Here is a 15,609-nt window from a genome sequence, read left to right as displayed (position 1 = left end):
CCCACTTTAATTTTTGCTTGCACCAGTTGGAACAGTCAGCCCAATCTGACCCTTTCCCAGTCTAGCTCACATGAGGCCCACAGGTGTTGCAGCCCTGCCTGGTCTGGTCTGCCCCCATCCCAACTCATGCTCTCCAGTGGGAGTGGTTGTCCAGCAGGGGAGCCCACATTCCCCTGCCGGCTTTGCTTCCTCCCCCCTGGGTCTCACTTGCGCTGTTCGGGTGCTGCAACCACATCTGGTACAGCTCACCTCACCTTGGCATTCCTTAATGTGCACTTGTATGTGTTGCGACTGAAACTGGCCTGACCCACACTGTATGCTGGCTCTCGGATTTGCCAGCAGTTGATGTGAACGGGTTCAGCCTGGTCTGCCCCCCACCTAAGCCATATGTATCATGGTGGGTATCTTCCTCTGGCCTGGTCTGGGTTGCTCCATACCATGGTTCTTGCGCTCACCTGTAGGGGCTGTGTTCCAACAGAGGAGTTTCCCAAGCTCCTCCTTCAGAACATTTCCCTATACCAGATCTTGTGTGTACTGGTGGTTCCATGGGCCAGCCCTCATTACTGGCCTTCAATCCATTCCCCAGTTCTTGGTGTTGGCTGTTTCACCCCAGCCAAGGCTTGTCCATACCCAGACACTGCTCACACATGGATAAGTAGGGGCAGAGACCCAGCCTAGTCCATCCTACATCTACCCAGGTTAAATCTTTTCTAAAAAATAACTTCTAACTGACTGTTCTAAGACTTTTCCTAATTGCTTTATCTTGTAGAATGCTTCCTATGTTTTCCTCTAATAGCTTAATGGTTTCTGGGTACAGATTTAGGTCCTTGGTCCATTTAGAGCTGATTTTTGTATAAGGCTAGATGTGAGGGTCTTGCTTCTTTTTCTTTCCTTCCTTCCAGTTCCTTCAGACATATGGCTATCCCATTTACTTGGTGGCTTTTTAGTTTTTTGACATGGGCACTAATTGCAATAAACTTTCCTCTTAGCACTGTCTTCATTATGTCCCACATGGTTTGATATGCTGTGTTGATATATTCATTCATTTCAAGCAGTCTTTGTAATTTCCTCTTTGATTTCTTTTCTAACCCATCGTTCATTTAGCAGCATGTTTTTCAGTCTCCAGGTATTTGAATATCTTCTGGGGCATTTTGACTTATTGATCTTCAGTTTCACTCCATGATGGTCTAAGAAAATGAATGGTATATCTATATTCTAAAATTCGCTGAGGCTTGTTTTGTGACCTCTAATGTGATCAGTCCTGGAGAAGGTTGCATGCACTATTTTTTCATCCAGTCTACTAGTATGTTTTTAAGCCATTTATATTCAGGTTTAATATTGATGGGTAATTATTTGGTCCTGTCAGTTTAGCAATGGGTTTCTCGTTGGTTGATTTAGGTTTCTTTTGTCATTTTATTGAGATGTTCTGCACATTTGCCTTTGGTTTTGGGAGGTGGTATTCATTTTCTGTTTGTAGCACATCTTTAGGCAACATTTGTAGAATAAGAGTGGTAGAGTTGAAGTCTTCCAGTTTTGGTAGCTTTGGAAATATTTTCTTTCATTCTCAAAGACAAAGAAAAGCTTTGCTGGGCAAATTATTCTGTGCTGACAGATTTTTTTCTTTAGGATCTGAAATACGTCACTCCCTTCTCTTTAGCCTGTAGAGCTTACTCTGAGAGGTCAACTGTGAATCAGATTGGGGTTCCTCTATAAGTTAATTGGCTTTTCTCACGTGCATATTTAAGTATCTTTTCTTTATGTTCGATCAAGGAGAGCTTGATTATTATGCATCATGATGAGGATTGCTTTTGATTGACTCTATTTGGAATTCTGAGCCCCTCTGTTCTTTGTTTTCCATTTCTCTCTGCATATTAGGGAAGTTCTCAATTATTATTTCATTGAATACATTTTTGAACCCAGCTTCTCTTTTTATGCCTTCTGAAACTCCCATAACTCTTGTGTTTGGCCTTTTGATGATGTCCCTTAATTCTTGGAAATTTTTTTTTTAGTTTGACTCAGTTCCTCTTCCAACATTTTGACTGTTTCAGTATTATTGAAGGAGGTGACTTCCAATGCTGAGATTTTTTTCTTCTGCCTTACTCATTCTATTATTGAGGCTTTCCATTGAATTTTTAATTTGCTTGTATTGTGTGCTTCATTTCTAATAATTCAGTTTGATTTTATACTATTTCCTGTGTCACAAATTTCTTGAATTTCTTCAACTCCTACATGTGCTTCTTGTTGTTTTTAAGGAGCTTTATAACAATTTAAAAAGTTTTTTATCTGGCAGTTCTTTGGTGACTTTCTCGTTTAACCTGGAGACTAACATGGTCTTTTTCTCCTTTTCAGGGGATGTGTCACTAATCTCATCCATTGTGCTTGTGCCTCTTCTTTTACCCTTTGGCATTGTAACTTTGATTAGTGGATTCTTTTCCTTGGGGCTGGGTTTTAAGCTGTGTCGCCCATAGGTCTACAGATCAGTTTTACTGATCCTGTTCAGTACCATGTTCTACATTTTGCATCAGTTACACTGCTCTCTCAAGTGAGCTTCAGTCTGTGGCTCCACTGCTATGCTTCTGTCATGGCCTTATGTAGCCTTGGCTGCCAGGTTATGACTCTCCATGTTCTGTGATCCTGTGCTGAGGCCACATCATTATCTGCTCAGCCGTTCTCCTGCTCCTGGTTCCAGCAATATCTGGGATTAGGGAGACACCAGCTGTGACTTTAACCTAGGTCACAGGGTTGTGTCACCTGTTGTATGAAATTTTTTTCTTTCCTGTTCTTGCTAGAACCTGCTGGCAATTAGGTGTGAGGACAACCTGGATCTATTTTGGATGGAACCCTGTAGATGCCAAATCAGTATTATTTTTCCAGTGAGACCAGTGCAATATGTTGAACTGGAAGTGAATTCATCACTGGTTTAGTGCTTGAGCAACTCACTGTTGTCACTCCCCAGAGCCTTTGCCACAGAACTAAAATGGTGCCTGATATGGCACTGGTGTGGATCTGGGCCATGCAATGCATCCTGTTCCCACACCCACACACTAGGTCTCTGCCACTGTTTTTGTCATGATCAGATTTAAAAATTCAGCAGGACTCACAGTTGTATGGCTGAGTTCACCTGCTGAGTTCCCAGTGATCTCTCCTTCCCACCTGACTATTCGCTGCTGGGTATCCATTCATTGCAATACCAATTCACTGTTTCTGCTGCTTCCCCGTGTCAATGGGTCTCCAAATGTCCCTCAGCCATTGACCTATTCTCTCCTTTTTCCTGGGTCACACCCTCTGCTTCTGCTCAACCAATAATTCTCTATCTGTTTAATCTGTCATCACCCTATTTTATTTTATTTTACTTTATTTTATTTTTACTGTTGTTGATGTAGCTGAGAAGCATGCATACCCATGAGGCCATCAATTAGGGTGGGGAGGATTGAGGTATGGAAGAAACAAGGTGGGATAAGACTTCTCAAATTTTTTCTTTTTCTTCTATATCTACAGGTGGGAGGAGGTAAAGGAAGGTGGCCACTCTTTGCTGTTAAACTATCAGCACCTGGAGATGGGGGACACTTGATGTCATCGAGAGATACCAATGTAGGGAAGATTGTTCTTGGGTGGTTTTGATAGTTCTGAGATGTTATCGGTTTTATTGCTCCAAAATTGAGGAAAACTTTCCATGCCCTGTTGGTTTACAAAGTCTACATAATTGCATCCAGAAACTACACACTTGCTGCAAAATTGGCTATTGTGGATACTTGCTGCAAAGTTTGGCCAGGAAAGGTGTCCAGCCTTCCCTGTTCTCCTTCCTCTGATGAGGGACTTGAGGTACTCTGCTGCTCTAGATGAACTGTCTGCATGGCATCTGGGGCATGCTGTCCATTGCTCAGGCATCAGAAACTGAGGAAGACCAGTCCTGATATATGCACCCCAAAGTTGATGATTTTCCCTGTGGCTGGGATTTCAGTCCAGCATGGAAAATATTAGCATATTCAAATAATTTCATCTACTGTTTATATAATCATTTAAGTTAAATATGTTACTGCATTAATTATTTATTAATGTTTTCATGATTGTATTCTTACGTATTTAGTTGAATTTTAATTAATGGTTTTTGAAATAGATTTTAACAATTTTTTATTTATCTGAAAGACAGAGGGAGGGAGAGAGATTAGTCTTTCATCCTCTGATTCACTCCTCCAATGCTCACAGCAGCAGCGCTGGGCCAAGTCAGAGGCAGGAATCTGGAATACTGTGCAGGTCTCCTGGTGAGTGTGGGATATCCCAGTACTGGAGCTATCACCTGCTGTCTCCCGTGGTACACGTGAGCAGGAAGCTAGGAATTCAAACCCAGGCACTCCACAGGGCACAGGTATCCCAGTTAGTGTCTTCTTAGCTGCATCAAACACCAGCTCTGATAGAAATCAGTTGTGATTAAATCATCATTTCTAAATATTGATGCAAAAAGCATTCAGCAAAATTAAACTGACAAGACATCCGATAATACAACTAAAAAATCCTTACCTAAAAGCTATTCCAACTTAAAAAAAAATTAAGATTTTTATTTGTTTTACTTGATGAAATCAGAATTACAGAGAAACAGAGACAGAGAGAATGAGAGAGAGAGAGGGAGAAAGAGAGAGACCATCCATCTGCTGGTTCACTCTTCACATAGGCAGTATGACCAGAGCGGGGTTGATCTGAAGCCAGGAGCCAGGAGCCAGGAGCCAGGATCTTCTTTCAGGTCTCCCACATGGTTGTAGTGTCCCATGTACTTGGGTCATCTTGTTTTTCTCTCATAGGGCATTTAGCAAAGAGTTGGAATAGGAGGTGGAGGTGCCGGACTAAAACAGGGGCCCAAATGGGATTTACTCATTATGCTACAGCACCAGCTCTACTTTCAAGATATTTATACTTATGGTAGGTTTTGTTTTCCTTGTTTATACTTTAAAAAACATTTTATTTGATGTTATTACCTATGTATGTACTTTCTCAGGTGAAATTTAATAATTTGTCAAGTTCCAAAGAAAATTCACTGCCATTTGAGTGAGACATCCTAACATGCATCCTTTTTGGGAGTTTGGGAAATTTATCAGATTTAAGAGATGGGAAATATGATCTAAACTGACTGAAGCTAACAAGGGAACACTTTAACTCCAACCATGGATCAAATGGGTCTAAAATGCAGCTTGACTGGAGGTTAAACAATGTGGTCAAGACTAAGCTTTTTTCACCTCCGAGGAGCAGGGACAATTCTCCTGACACATTCTTGTTCTTTGTGGCTTCTGGAATCTGCCAGGGAGCATACAGCCCAGGGCCAAGCTCAGGGAAAGCAAGACTCTGCATCCATGATTGTTCAAACAGAAGACTGGAAATTGACTATTGTGGATTTGGCTTGGCTTCAGGCTGGTCCTGAGTACAATCCTGAAGCCATTGGCTGTGGTCGGAGAGAGAGAGAGAGAAAGAGAGAGAGAGAGAGAGAGAGAGAGAGAGCAAGCTACGAACTGATTGAACAAATAGGAGGGATTTGGTGTGATAGCTCAATTGGCTAATCCTCCGCCTCCAAGTGCTGGGATCCCATTTGGATACCAGTTTGTGTCCTGGCTGCCTCACTTCCCACCCAGCTCCCTGTTGTGGCCTAGGAAAGCTGTGGATGTTGGCCCAAAGCCTTGCGACCCTGCACCCACGTGGGAAACTGCAAAGTGGTTCCTGGTTTCTGGCTTTGGATCTGCTCACCTAAGGCCAAAGTAGCCACTGGGGAGTGTTGCAGCAGACAGAGGATCTTTCTCTCTGTCTCTCTTTCTCTCTGTCTGCCTTTTCAACATAAATAGATCAATCTTTAAAAAAAAAAAAATCTGAGGTCATCACTGTAGCTGGTGATGGAGGTAGTTGGTAGGTGCTCCAGCTACTTGTGTCAGGATTGAGTTACCCAAACACTTGCTGCTGTGGTCCTCAGCTGCTGATGGTTCAGCTCTTGGCTGTCTCTGAGAATTGCCAATTTCTGACAACAACCCATGGTTAAACGTTATCCTAAGAGGAGGTTGGGAGCCAGTGCTGGCTGGCCTGGAGGCACAAAGGCCTTCTTCCTTCCCTCATACTGAGTTGACTCTGAAGGCTCCCATTGGCTTCAGGGTTCCGCTTTGCACACAGATAGAAAGAAGTGCGTTTCTAGTGTTCTATAGCACAGCTGGGACTCTATAGTTGACAGCAAATTACTGAACATTTCAAAAAGCCTGAAGATTCAAATGTTTTCATCTGAAGCCAATGATAAATGTCAGTTGTGATAGAAATGCTAATTGCTCTGATTTGACCTCATTACCCATTGTATGCATGTTTGAATATATCATACTGTGCTGCTTAAATTTATGCCATTAACATGTGTCCTTTAAAATGCTTTTTTAAAGGGGAGGCAGACTAAAAAACTTTATTATTAATGGATTTCAACAAACAAATTAAGGCAAAAACATGGAGTGTTTTTCCCTCAGCAGGCAGGGTGAGAGAGGAGGGGTGCGTAAATGTGACCTGCAGAAGTGGGACCCATGGAAGGGGTCAGGGTCCTTCCATCTTGCTGCAGGAGGGTGTGGGATGGTAGAGGTTGTGTCTGAGACCTCTTCACTTAGGGATGGCCCACAGCCACAGGTTATGTCTATGGAAAGTAGATACAGTGGGTCCAGGATGTGACCCCTCTAGGCTGACATGATGCTGAAGACTTTATAGACAGGACAATCATCACAGCAGAAGTGGACAGCTGCTCACCACCTGTGGAGTGTCCTCTGAGTTCTGTGACTTGGTAAAGCTGATGAAGGAACCAGACAGTGACCCAGGCAATCGCTGCAGCTTAAGCCCAAGACAATGCACACTGAATAGCATGCCTAGCAGGTTCATGCTGTTTGGCATCAGGTCATCCAAGGCTCTGTTACTCTTCTCTGGTCATAACTTGTACCTCAGCACTTTGTTGGCCTCTGTGGCTCCCGACATACTGTCCCTAAATATGATGAGTGGAAGGCAGGGTTGTGTCTCCTCTACTGCTGGAGTTGCCACTCAATTTAAAATGTGTTTAAATTCAACTGTATTGGAATGGGTATGTAGCCTACTAGTTGAGGCCCCTCTATTCCATATTGAATGAATGAATGAAGTACCTAGTTTTCATGCTTGGATCCTACTCCTAATTCTAGCTTCCTGCTATTGTATCTCTGTGAGGCCCTGGTAATGGTTCAAGTGGTGGGATTCCTATCACCAAACTGGAGACCTAGACTGGGTTAAGGGATGCCCTAGCCCAGCTAATGTGGCATTTGGGGAAGAACTAACAAATTGGAGCTCTCTCACACTCAGTTTCTGTCTCTCAAAAACAAAACAAACACAAAATTTTATTGTGCCATTGAATGTAAAGAACACAAACAATCTAATTAAAAGGTAAATGCTTTCATATTAGATAAAAAAATAATCCAACCATAACCTACTTTGGATATACATATAGAAATCAGTCAAAAGGAAACAGATTGAGAACGTTCCTATGCAAATATTTTTAAAAATCTGGTGTAGCTCATGGAGGCTATATTAACCTATAAAATTTTGCAAAAAAAGAAGATTTTATTGTTATTTTGGTATGGTGAGGACACCAAGTTTGGTGATATTACCATTGAAAAGAAAACTGTCTCAATTTCCAAAAGGAGGAGGATGCCACATCACACAAGGTCATAGGGAGTAAGGGAGAAATTTGGGCAAAAGAGCTTTTTTTCTGGATTCTGTGGGAAAGTGATGACAAAGCAGGGTAGGCAAGCTTAGGCTTGGTTGGTTGTTTCAGTGGGTTATGGGCTAGGGGGACTGTCTTTAGTTATCTGGCTATGGTCTAGGGGAGGGTAGGTTGGGGGGTATGACTGGTCATATGAAGCCTAATAAAGGAGGTGGTTATGGGTGGGGCTCTGGATGGATTGGTTTGCATTTGTAGAACATACTCTCAGATGGATCTTGGTTTCTCCTAGGTTGGCTAACTTTGTTGGGGGAAATCTCTCCACTGTCAGCAAGTGACCAAAAGTGTCCCAGCACCGCTTAGTTTTTCTCATGAACTCCTACTGCAGGCCAGTTAGAAAGAGCTTGTGAATGGAGCAAGCCCCGCTGGAGCATTGAACTCTCAGCTATTCCAAACTGACAGGGCAGTCTACGCTTGAGTATTGAGAAGACATTAAGTGGGCCCAATGCGGTAGCCTAGTGGCTAAAGTCCTTGCCTTGCACATGCCAGGATCCCATATGGGCACCAGTTCATGTCCTGGCTGCTTTACTTCTCTTCCAGCTCCCTGCTTGTGGCCTGGGAGAGCAGTTAAGGATGGCCTAAAGCCTTGGGACCCTGCATCCGCGTGGGAGACCTGGAAAAGGCTCTAGTCCTCTGGCTTCGGTTGGCACAGCTCTGGCTGTTGTGGTCACTTGGGGGAGTGAATCAAGAGATAGAAGATCTTCCTCTCTGTCTCTCCTCTCTGTATATCTGACTTTCCAATAAAAATAAATAAGTCGGGCCCGGCGGCGTGGGCTAACAGCTAAAGTCCTCGCCTTGAATGCCCCGGGATCCCATATGGGCGCCGGTTCTAATCTTGGCAGCTCCATTTCCCATCCAGCTCCCTGCTTGTGGCCTGGGAAAGCAGTCCAGGATGGCTCAATGCATTGCGACCCTGCACCCACATTGGAGACCTGGAAGAAGTTCCTGGCTCCTGGCTTCAGATCTGAGCAGCACCGGCCATTGTGCTCACTTGGGGAGTGAACCATCGGCCGGAAGATCTTCCTCTCTGTCTCTCCTCCTCTCTGTATATCTGACTCTGTAATAAAAATAATCTTTAGAAAAAAAAATAAGTCTTTTCTTAAAGAAGAAGACACTAAGTGTCCACCTGATTTCTGCTAGCTGGATTGTGTGGTGGACATCTCTTCCATGCTCTCTCCCTGAAGAGGGCTTCTAGTTCTTTGTAATTTAGTGTATATGTTTGCCTTGAAATCCAAGCTCCCTAGTGAGCTCAGGAAAATTTGTAGATGTGCTAGCCTTTTCTGGTTGTGAGGGTGGATGCCATCTTCCTCCTTTGAAATCCCACATCCCAAGTGGAAACTGGGCTCTAAAAATCCATAATTAAGTGAAAGAAAAAAGACAATCAGGAAGAGCAGCTTAGTTTCATTAACGCAAAATCCCTATGGCAAAGATTCACCAAGTTCTGCTGTGGAGTCCCATGACTGCCCTTTGGGTTTTCATGTGAGATCATGTCTCTTATCTCATGTGTGTCCTAAAGAACTCACCTCAAAGGAATCTGTACCTTGCAACTGAAGAGCTTAAAACACATATGAAATAAATGAGCCTAGAATAAGAGAAATGAACTTATCTATGTGGTACTCACATAGTAAAGTCCAGATGCCCTTTCCTCCACCACTGACTCTTTTTATTTTCAGAGTTTTTTAAAGGTTTATTTATTCATTTGAAAGGCAGAGTTACAGAGAAAGGGAGAAGTGCAGAGAAATTGTCCATCTAACTGGTTCATTTGCTGAATGATGACAACAGCTGGAGCTAGTCCTGTCTAAAGCCAGGAGTGGGGACATTTTTCTGGATCTCTCATGTGGGGAAAGGGTCCAAATATCTGGGTCATCTTTTGCTGCTTTCTTAGGATCATTAGCAGAAAGCTGGATTAGAAGTTGAGCAGCCAGGGCTTGAATGCACGTTCATCTAGGATGCTAGGTAGATCATAGGCGGTGATTATACTCACTATGTCACAGCCCCAGCTTCAACCGAAGAGTCTTATTTTTTGGTTACTTAGCAATGTAGACACTGCTTAGAGAAATGTTTAAGATGCAAATGAAGTCCTGAGTCAATTGACCTTCAGATCAGGATATTACCCAAATGGGGTTGGCCTCATCAGAAGACCCTTTGAAAGCAGAAAGTGTGCAGGAGGTGTCAGAGAGATTCGAAGCATGAGAAAGATTCAGTGTGCTGATGTTGGCTTGGAAAGTAGGCGGGCTCTATGCAAGAACCACAGCATGGCTACAAGTAGAGGAGAAAAACACCCCATCAACAGCCAGAATGAAACAGCATCTTCAGTTTTTATTGTTAAATATTTTTTATTTTATTTTATTATTTTTTATTTTTAAAAACTTAAACTTTACTATTATTACTTTATGGTACAGTTTCATAAGCTCTGGGATTTTCTTTACCTCATCCCCAAATCCCCTCCCTGCACTGATTTCTCCTATATTATTACAATAGTATAGTTCTTCATGAACAGTCATAAATTCATCATTGCGGGCATGGACAATGGCAGAGAGTCGAGCATCTTATTGTCAAGATACAGTTAATAGTTTCATTGAGAAGCCATCTGTGACCTGGAAGTAGAGATGCATATCCTCACATCTGGATATGATAGTTTCTCTATAACACAGTTACTTAAACGAAAAGCCACAAAACAAAATCAACAGGAAGAAAATTGGAAAGTCAAATGAGATGCTACTAAAAGACTAATGTGTCATTGGAGAAATGAAAAAGAAAACAACATCCAGGAGGGGAACAGAACTCCCAACAGGGTTGACCAAAAGTGATCATCACCACGACACATGATAATCAAGCTCTCTTCAGTTGAACATAAGGAAAAGATCCTTAAACGTGCATGTGAAAAATATCAATTGACATATAGAGGAACAGCAATGAGAATCACAGCTGACCTCTCACAGAAAATTCTACAGGCAATCAGAGAATGGAGCAACATATTCTAAATTTTAAAAGAAAAAAAATGTTGGCTCAATTTAACATACCCAGCAAAGCTTTCCTTTGTCTTTGCAAATGAAAGAAAATTCTTCCACAGTAAAGGAAATTAAAAAGAATATGCTTCTTGCAGACCTGTCCTACAAATGGTACTTAAAGATGTTCTCTTTACAGAGAAAAGGAATAGCATTCACCAAAACCAAAGGCAAATGTGAAGGACATCTCAGTAAACATAACAGAAGACTAAATCGAACAATGAACAACCCATTGCTAAAATGACTACCATCTGTTCATATTAACTCTGTAAATGGCTTAAACTCTTTAAGCAAACATTATAGATTATTCGATTCCATAAACAAAAAAACAAAACCCATCTATCTGTTGCCTACAGAAGACATATCTCACCAACAAAGATCAGTGGAAACTATTATTCATGGATTTTGATGTTTTTGTTTTTATTTTCATTTCTTCCAAACAGTTTTTTTTCTCATATTCTTCACTGACTCATAGATCATAGAGTAGCACCATTTTCTTCAAGATTTATTTATTTTATTTGAAAGGCGGAGCAAGAGATGAGAGAGAGAGAGAGAGAGAGAGAGAGATAAAGATTCCATCTTCTGGTGCACTACCCAAATTGCTGCAATGGCTATGGCTGGGTCAGGTTGAAGCCAGGAGCCAGGATCTTCATCCAGGTCTACCACATGGGTATAGAGGCCCAGGGATTTGGGACATTCTCTGCTGTTTTCCCAAGATCATTAGCAGGCAGTTGGGTAGGAAGTGGAGCAGCCATGACTTGAACCAGTCTCAGGCACCAAATTAACCTGCTAAGCCACAATTCTGACTTCTCAGTTCTACAACCATGCGGAAGTGCATTCTGTCGAATCCAGATCCAGGAATGAGAATAGAAGGGATTCTTAGGCTGGTGGGTAGAGCATGGTCAGTTGAAACCTGGATTCTATGCCTGTGAAACTGACCCTGAGCAGCAATCCCATCCATCCCAGGCAGGTTTAAAAATTTTTATAGACTAATGAGACATGAACAAATGTTGTTTTAGGCCTTGCAATTTGTTAAGCAGAAATACATAATTAATTTATATTGATTTCAAGCCAGAGGAATCTTCTGGAACTCCATGGAGCTGTAATCCTGAGTATAAATAATTCAGTGACATTTTGTTATCAGCATCAGGTGTTTTTGGAAAATCAAGGTTTTCTATAATCAGGATAGGAGATGCTTGACATTGAGCAGAGACTAAGGTACAGAAAATAGAGAAGAAATGCTATGAAACTGAACTTGAGTGAGTTGGCAGTTAGCTAGACATCAGGTTCCATCACTTGAGGTGAATTAGAGCAAGTGCCATTCCTAAAGGAATGAATGTTAGTCTTAAGGCTCCCAACTGTAGCTCTGCTTTGGTTTCAAGGACGAAAATATGGTAGATAAGTAATACTGATGCAACAACATAATGACTGTCCATAGAATATCCTGGGCTAGACGCTGTCTCATCAACTCTCTGCACTCATTTAATTCATCCCAAACAATCCAGGTTGTTAGTATTAATCCTCTTTTTCCCGTTGAGTGGTGGTAACAAACAGTGGTTGTAAGATGAACCAGAAAAGAAATAGGAAATGAGGGCACCATGTTGGCATAGGAAGGCCAAGTGCCTGTTCGTGTTTCATGGTGTGCCATTAATCTTGGGGGTTCTAGTAATTCTTCATTGCTTTAGAAAAAGGAGGCACCACACTCTAATTCATAAAACTCTTGTTAATCCACTGAAAACACCTGGCTACAGGGCCAGAATTGATGAAGTAAACCATTTCTACTTTTGATTTTAACATAACCCATGCCTTTTCTGTAGCATATCATGCAATAATGCACACAACATACATGGGCAATGTTTAGGGATCATGTGGACAACTGGGTTATTCATATGTTTTGGGCATTTGGTAGGGTCCTTCTTAGAGCTAATGACAGCATGTCATTGGAGTCCAAGAATATATGGTAATCAGTTTTCCCAATGTTTTCTGGTTTGCAGATACATAAAATATTGTGAAAAACAACAGTATGATACCAACAACCACTTTCCCCTCAATTTTAGTTCTTATGCCCCTGACATTTTAATTATCCTAATAAGCATGAACATAAAAATCATGGAAAATTAAAGGAGACTGAATCTCAAAAACTGATGGAACACTTCAGCATTTTTGCGTTTTTACTGAGACAAAATACAAAAATAACAAACAAATGAAAAAACACCCTGTCCACCCAGGAGCTAATCCATTTTCCACACTCATTATCATTCAGATGAGTCTGGGTAAGACAAAGATGTCGGCAGAGCTTTTTTCAGTGTCTGAGAATGCCTTTCTTACTCGGACTATACAAATAAAGAGGACCCTCTGGATCTAATTAAGAGATTTTTCACCTGCCATCATTCATTCATCCAGTTCACAACCATTTATGGAACACGTGCTATGTTCAAGGCACAATGTTAAATACTGTATCACACTAAGAGTTATGCCACAACGGGCCAATCATAAAACCACACTCTTAATTAATCTTGCGATTTTTAATGATTTAATTCTCTTATTCAACAAGGCCTTATTAACAACCAAGTGCCACGCTAGGCAGAGGGGCTGCCAAAATGCACTCACGGTCTCTGAATTCACGTGTGCACAATCTAATGGGAGGGAGGTAGAGGCATAAACAAGTAATTACTGTGCTGTTGCAGTTCCTCCATAAAGGGTCTTGTGATGGTGTCATGGAGTCTGCTTGTGTGTGTGTGTGTGTGTGTGTGTGAGTGTGAGTGAGTTACTAGAGGGAGTAGCAGGCATCAGAGAAGGTCTCCCTGAGCAGATGATCTTGAGTTGAGCCTTGAAGGATGATCTTGGGCCTTTCCCAGGATTGAGGAAGGGAGGCAGGTTAGGGGAAGCTGGGTCTGATGTGGGTGGGGAAATCAGCCCAGGCACAGGGAGGAGGCTTGGGAACAATGGTGGAAGGACTGGTCATAGGTGGGGCACTGCGGTCATGTGTGACTGTGAGGAGGTGAGACTTTCTGGTGAAGGGATGGGAAGAGACACAGAGAAGCATGCATGACAATTATTTAGGTCTAATCAGATGAATTTCCTGATATTACTAGACTATTCTGAACTTAAAATAACTTCAACAGCATCCATAAATAACCACGCAGACAGAACTGATTACTCTTCCTACTGTTGTGATGGCTATTGTCACTTGTTAGGATTATTTGCATTTCTCACTCCACCCTCATCACAAAGGGCTTTCCCCTGACACCCAGGTTGTTCCTTATGCCTGGCACAGACTTTGGGATTAGATGAAGTTGAGCAGTCTTGGCTGCCACAGTTAAGAGCGAGGACCCAGGAGAATTTCCTCAGTGCTGCCCTGTTGCAATAATGACAGAGAACACCAAGGTGTGCCAGTCACTGGGTAAGACACCATCTTTCCCAGGCAATATCTCTAATCTTCATGAGAATACCCCATGCTGCATCTTTTGATACACATTTTACATACAGGAACATCAAGGCTTTAAGAAGCAAGGGACTTACCTAATTCATATCTAGTGTCACCGGCCACTTCTCTCTAAGGAGGTCTGGGGACAGCTACCATGAAGACAATTAGCCAGGACTGATGACCAGCACAGTTAAAACTTATTAGCCAGAAACCAGCATAGTAGCATGGTAGCTAAGTCTCTGTCTGAGGTGCCAACATCCCATATGGGCATCATCTCCCTGCTTATGGCCTGAGAAAGCAATGGAGCACGGTTCAAGGCTTTGGGCTCCTGTATTCATGTGGGAGACCCAGAGGAGCCGCAGCTCTGGACATTGTGGTTATTTGAAGAGTGAACCAGCAAAAATTCTCTGTCCCTTCTCTGTAAATTTATCTTTCAAGTAAAAATAAATAAAAGAAATTTATTGTTCACTAAAGGACAAACAAGAAAGTGGTGTTAGTTGAGAAATTGCTTCTGCATGTCAGACATCTGTCTATCTACCTATCTACACACACACACACACACACACACACACACACACACACACACACACACATGTTTTAGGAAGGGAGAAAGAGGAAAGGGTGCAGATGATTGGGGTGGAATATGTAACAAACATTAGGTGAGATGGGAAGAAAGTTAAAGGCAGCGCATGTACCCTGATAGCAAAGCACCTGGATCTTCAATTTCACTTTGTTCACTGTGGCAAGAACAATGCCCATTCTACTTCGTGAAGGACATAGATGGCAACAGAGCAGGGGAAGGGGTCCATGCGTATATCATGTGATGAAACCATTTTCCTTGATTTGTTTTCTTAAAGCATGCACATGGGAAGGAAGATAAGACAAAAAAAAAAAAATCCAAATCAGAAAGGTGTTACTGGGAGAGCGTTCTTAGACTTTAGATGGCAATTTCATCACGTTGGAATGGTGGTCTATCAAGACCCTGTGGTCCCCAGTGGCTTTGTCAACTCGGAGTCAGTCAGCACACTGTAATCCCCACACATGTGCGAAACCCACACATCTCATGAGCACAGCGCCTTGTCTTTTACCCAAATAGCCACTTTAAAAAAGTTTTTCCCCCCACAGTATCTTTCCATTTGATTTCTCTGTCCCATACTGATGACCAGAGTCAATTCTCAATGGAGAAGCAGCCATTTAAATTTTCAGAAGTGGGTATATTTCATGAGAGGTCACTCTTCAAATTTAGACTTAGGTGCTTACCTTTGCAATATGCCCAACTGGTGGGTGAGGAGTGTTCTGCAGGAGAAAATAAGCCTAAGGTTCTTTCTCAGAGCAGAAGGGAAGTGATTTTCAGCAGAATGTAAAATCTAACTGATGTTAGAGAAAATACACAGGAAGTAAGCAAACCACTGAACACGATCTTGTCTATT

The sequence above is a fragment of the Ochotona princeps genome, chromosome 7 (genome assembly GCF_030435755.1).
Source record: "Ochotona princeps isolate mOchPri1 chromosome 7, mOchPri1.hap1, whole genome shotgun sequence".
In the NCBI taxonomy this organism is placed as follows: domain Eukaryota; kingdom Metazoa; phylum Chordata; class Mammalia; order Lagomorpha; family Ochotonidae; genus Ochotona; species Ochotona princeps.
This window is presented reverse-complemented; position numbering follows the sequence as displayed.